We start from the raw sequence: 6,000 nt of genomic DNA on the forward strand, positions 1-6,000 counted from the left end.
TGAAGGGGACAGACAATGGGAGAGGCAGTATGGCAGGCAGTGAGAGAGGCAGGCAGCTTACCTCCTGCTGCCTGCTCCCCTCCCGCATTGTGCCTGTCCTACCTGCAGCCTCAGCTTGCTCTGTACAAGCAGGCTCCATCCCTGCTGCAGCCCAAGGCATGGAGCATGGCTCCAGCCAGGCCCCATAGCAGCAGGAGCAGCAGCAGGGAACCAGTGCTGGAACAGCAATGCTGGCTCCACATCACTGCTATGAGGCTGGGCTGGAGTCATGCTTCAAGTTTCGGCTCCAGGCTGCAGCAAAGATAGATTCTGCCAGTGCAGAGCAAAGGTAAGGAGGAATGTGGTAGAGAGAGAGGGAGAAGCAGTGTGGGGAAGGGAGACTAGGGGCTTCAGGGGACGAGTGGCAGGGCATGCAGAGGCAGTAGAGGAGGGACAGGCAGCAGCTGCAGCTCTAGCTCCAACCGCAACCCCAACCCTGGGCTGTTGCTGGAGCTGTCACTGCATCAGTTGCTCCCCACTTTCCTCATACTTGATTGTAATGTGAGGGGCTATTTCCCCCATGTTAAATGGGAGAGGGGGCACACTCATCTTCTAACCAAGTAAATATGGTAATCGGGTAGTGAGCTTGACAGGGAGGGAAAGATAGGATTGAAAAATGGTGAGGGATGAATGACATCCAATTGGATATCACATGGACAACATTTATAGCTAGATTCTCAGTTGGTATAAATAGGCACAGCTTGAGGATTTGGCCCCCATAATGAAAATGTGACTGAATATTTTTGAGAGAACCAAATGCATTTTTAAAATCTGTCATTTGTTTATAGGGCATAGACACTTATTATAGTGTCACATAACATTTATTAGAAAATCCAAATATATCCCCCATTACTTGGTCCAGTATCTATATGATCATTTATCTACAGTGAGTTTTACTGTAAGTGTGATTAGTTCCAAGAAGCAATTTCTCATGGCTGGGTTAAGTGTAATACTTACCATATTTTCTGTACAGATATATGCAGCATCTAACAGTCCAGATCACAAGCAAATGCCCACATTCTATAAAGAAGACTCCACAGATGGGATCCCAGTGATCTCAAAAATCTTCCATTTCTAGTACAGATTCCTAATTTACCCAGCCCCTAATTGACTTCAGTGGGCTCTTATTTGATTGATTCTTTTTTCCTGAAGCAGGCCAAAAATAGGGAACATGGGACTGAATGGTATTTACTGTTCCTTGAGACCCTGAAATGTTTTGTAACAACCCCAAGTCATATTTTTATTCAACATTCAGCTGAATCACCTGAAATTGCAAATTTTGACTTCAAATCTCACAGAAAACTCTTTAACGATTTCAGTTGTCTTCCATTTCCAATTAGTTAAGTTGGATGCACGTGATCACCTATTCTGTTTGCACTGAATGCTTCTTGATCTAGTTTATGGCCAACACCTATGCTTAATAGTTTGCAAATTTGGTAATCTAGTGCGGGGCAGGGAATTACATGAACTGCTTTGAAACAGAAAAGAAAGTTTAGTTTATGTTCTTCTTGGATTAGGTGAAGGTTCAAGAGGGTTCCTCACACTTCCCTAATCAGCATAAGTACTGCATTTAAATCAAATCAGGAAATTGTAACAGGTAAGGTTTGTGCTGTTCATGGTAATAAGGGAAAAAAATTGAAGTGGCTTCATGCAAATTGTTAGAGGCTCTTCACATGTTTCTTATGTCTTGTTACATTTGGTTTGCATGCACAGCACTGATACTTTTGTCAATGACTCTATATATCAACATTTTGAGTATCATCTTTTATTCATTCCTTTTAAAGTTATCTTCATACTCGGAAGCAGTATGTTTCTGGAGGCATAGTCAGAAAGCTTTGTCTTAATTTGTACAAACTATTCAGTTCAAACTCCTTCTGTAGTTAAAATCATTTAGAGTTTTACCATACTTCTGCTACATAGCTCATTAAAAATCATATGAAGCTTCCAAAATAGAATCCTGACTGCATGACAGTCCAAATTATTAAGTGATTATAGAAATCGGATCAAATAGATGATCAGAAGTTCGGTAGTGGGGGGGGGGGGGGGGATTCTGTTATTAGCTAGTCTATAATGACAGCATTTCTTATCTTACAACTGTGACATGAAGAGGGAGCTGTAGCTCTTCTGAGACACAGTTCTGCCTGAACCAGCGAACCCAGCCAAGCTCCCCGATCTCCTGTCTTCTTTCTCTTTCTCTCCTTCTGTCTCCTTCTCTTTCTCTTGTTCGTTCTCTCACTCACTCTTCCATTTTTTGCCACTGTGCCAGTTAATTTAAATGTATCTGTTCAAGTGGAGATAATCCATGCAAATCAGAGTCACTGGCTCCCAGTGCTTGATTCACAAAGAGAACTCAGCTTCAGGAGGTCACTCGTTCACAGCTGCTCCTCCCATTATATTTTTCCCTTATTGCAGAACTGCTGCATGTATACAGTGACTGAAAGGACTCAATTTACTGCAACTGCTGCCTGGTTTTACTTACAACTTTCTGTAAAGGGAGACTTACCTTCTGTCTGTCTTGTTAAGGTAGGAAGTCTGATTCTTCTAAAGACATGTAATACCTCCACTGTTTTCTCATTATCAGATGCCACTATAGTGATGCATATTGTTGTCAGCATTAGGTCCTAACAGGATAATGCCAGGTGCTTGATGCTTTTGTTACTTATATGTATAGGTGTAATTGTTTAAATGACTGTTGTTCTAATGCTTACTTAGCCAGTGTTTATCCTTTTTACAGTATCGGGCAAGGTCTTAATACAAAGTCTCTGATCGTCAGATGCAATCTTCAATCAAGTTTATTTTTTTAATGTTTTCTAATCTATGTGTAAGTTAATGCAGTGCTGTCTTCACCAAGTGCAAAAATTAATATTGTTAGGGATTTCTGGCCTTGAACTTTATTAGACTATTATCTCTGGAGCAGAACAAACTGTTGAAATGTTTTAAACAAAAAATAGAAAGGTCACCTTTTACTTTGCACTGTTGTAAACAAGGGAAACTGAAGGCCTTGCTGGAAATGGGCCTGTCAAATAAATTTAAGCCACAAGATAAACATATTGTTAATAGAATTGCCAGTGGTAGTGGAAGTAATGAAATGGAACCATTACAGTTATGTGTTAATATCTATTGTTTAGAAATGTTGGACATGCAATACTTGCTGCAAAAAAAGTGCAACAGAATCTCAAGAAACTAAGTGAGCATAATTCTTATAGAACGTGTTTAAAAAAAAAAAAGAAGAAGAAAATTTAGGCACTATTTAATTAGTCTCAAAGTGTATGAGGCAAGAAATATGAGACTGACGCATTTGAAAGTACACACTGATTTTATGAAGGAAGACAGTAACTCTGGCATTACTTCATATACATTTCTTAAGATGTGCTGGCAGAATATAGGGTTAAATCTGAAATGTGCCTTTATTAAGACAACTTTAGATATATTCATATACAGTAAAATAAGAGAGACATGCAGTACAGAAATTACAGTAGTAGAATGTTTTGCACGCACCCTTGTCCCGCCATAAAAGTTGCTGTTCATTACCTAAAACAGCTGGAATTAGTAAATAACAATTTCTTTTCTTCCTCTCACTCTTTTTCAGTAGAGTGCCTATATAAATAGGACCTGATGAAATCACAGTAGACCGAAAGCTCTGAAACACAACAGAAATGAGACACAAATTTAGTAAAGCAAACTGGACAGAAAGAGGGGGACAGAAAAAAAGCCTTCCTTACTTTCTTGAATAATATTGAAGATACAAATCTTCAGTTTCATCTTTGGGGAATGGACACTTTTAGGCTTCAGAAAATGTATTTGCTACCCACATTATCTCAGTGCCTAAAATATGCATCTTTTCTCTTTGATATACAGTCTGCTTTTGTAAAAAATGTATTCTGATTTTGGAGCATAGTACAAACCAAGGGAGCCTTGTCATTGTTAGCATAAAGAAGACATCTACACAAGTATTACTGTGCAGAGGGCAATCTTTCTTTCTCTGGCATTTGTTAGGTTACTGTACATAGAATTTAGCAGATAAATATCTTCTGCTTCCTGGCATTTTAGTGATCCTATTGGTATGCAGACTGGTCTACTAGGATGGCAACTGGAAAAAGAAATATGTTTTATAGCAGTGTGTAATAAAAGCCCTTCACAATGATGTAAGTGGAGTCTGACCTTTCTTTCTTACACGGTAATTAGAATTTCTATTAACTATTTCAAGTGCAGAGTTTTTTAAGTAAATTGACATTACCTAGGAGGAAACAGCATGTATGTTTCAGCTATGTGTTCATAAACAATGAATTGTAGCAATACTTCCAGATAGAAACAAAGAAAGAAAGATTTCTTCATGCTACTTCCTGCACCTAAAGTGATTTTAATTTATAGAAAGAAAGGTGCTGTGCAAAACCATTCTGCTAAGGAACAAGAATATTTATACGATTATTATTATTATTATTATTATTATTATTTTAGTATTACCACAAAAATGGGGGGGAGGTGTTGGGGAGAGAGGGAGACAGAATTATCATTAGGAAAACTAAACTTCAGAAAAGGCATATTGGGGATCTTTTATTTGACTGATTCTCTGGCCCAGGGTAAAGTTGGGGAAGTAAGGGTGATCCCTGTGGAGTTTGGTAATACAGTAAAATGAGATTAGATGAATCAATACTGGAGATATGACAAGGGGATGAAAGGGCCTTTCAGAGGAAGATTTTTTTTGTAAGTAGATTAAAAAAAACCCACTCTAGCAGACAGTTATTTCCTACTTCCTTTCTCTCTTCTACCAACTAACCAATGTTTTACACACATGGAAATATTTCTTGGTGAGTCATAATGATCTTTTCAGAGTTCCAAATGATATGAATGATTCTTTTAAATTCACTGAGCTTACATCATCATGATTTGTTGAATTGATTGGTTCCCTGAAATAAAGGAGATGAGAGTCAGTCTGACATATTATCTATGTCTCTGAATTTTTATTTGCAAGTCTCCCAGGAAGCTCTCCAAAGATCTCACCTTTATGTTAAACTTCAAGTTAGTCTGCTTAACAAAATTATTAGGGTCCTTCTACCCCTAGTTTCTGTTTTATACTGCCAATGGTTTCTTCCTTTTCATCTGTGAGCTTGCCATTGCTATAGTAACTCACTCAAACGCCTCTCCAAGATAAGTTACATTTTACTCCATTTTAGTGCACCTTGAAGCAGAATCTATAGGATGCAGTAAACTGTGTAGCCATATATAATATAGTGCACTTACTCCCTTCAGACTCTTTTCTGCTAGTTTTACAGAGAACAGTTAAAAAGATAAATTATCATCTTAAAAGGATGCTGTATAGATTCTTAATAAATTCCATCCAACTTCTTAAGGGTCCAGTAGGTCATAGTCTTGAGCTGGTAGGTAAATTTACAGCAATGTGTCTTAAAAATATTCAAGGGGGAGGGAGGTGGTATTTGGGGAAATGAGGGACCATAAGATAGATCATTTAAGAAAATACAAATCTGTATAGATTTGAAAGAAAGAAACTGTCTACAAATTTATCAAGCGGTGAGATGCAATGGCTGATTTGCCATAGCTGCAGAAAAGAACACGTTGCCCAAGTTTTCTCATCAATTTCTCTTTGATTATATCATGCTCTCCTTTTAACAGTACCTTTCATTGCTTCCTACCCATGAATATACTGCTCTAGTATCATGTTCCAAACTTCAGGCCTCTTATTCATGATAAAAAATATTGCTACTGGAAGAAAATAGCTTACTTATACCTCAAGGGGTTAAAAGCTGAATCAGTTTTGTAATTGATGGACTTACCTACTAACAACCTTTGAAGCTCTTCTCTCTCCCTTTTTTGTCTAAAGAACAAGATTGACATTCCTTTTATAAGTTTGGAATTCTTCAGTGGGTGGAAGGTGCTTGGTAGTAACTGAAATTAACCTGAGGCTTTGTCTGTCTACCTTTTCTTGAAACTTCATTGAAGTTT

General features: G+C 38.0%; 1 long non-coding RNA gene across 1 annotated transcript; it reads left to right on the forward strand.

The window, feature by feature from the left end:
- Positions 1-2,187: 2,187 nt before the first annotated feature.
- Positions 2,188-4,121, forward strand: LOC102369721. The gene is made up of 3 exons (XR_003093572.1): positions 2,188-2,562; positions 2,774-2,860; positions 3,629-4,121. It is a non-coding gene; the product is annotated as an uncharacterized LOC102369721 (long non-coding RNA).
- The last annotated feature ends 1,879 nt before the right edge of the window (positions 4,122-6,000 follow it).

This window comes from Alligator sinensis, unplaced genomic scaffold (assembly GCF_000455745.1).
Source record: "Alligator sinensis unplaced genomic scaffold, ASM45574v1 scaffold952_1, whole genome shotgun sequence".
NCBI lineage: Eukaryota > Metazoa > Chordata > Crocodylia > Alligatoridae > Alligator > Alligator sinensis.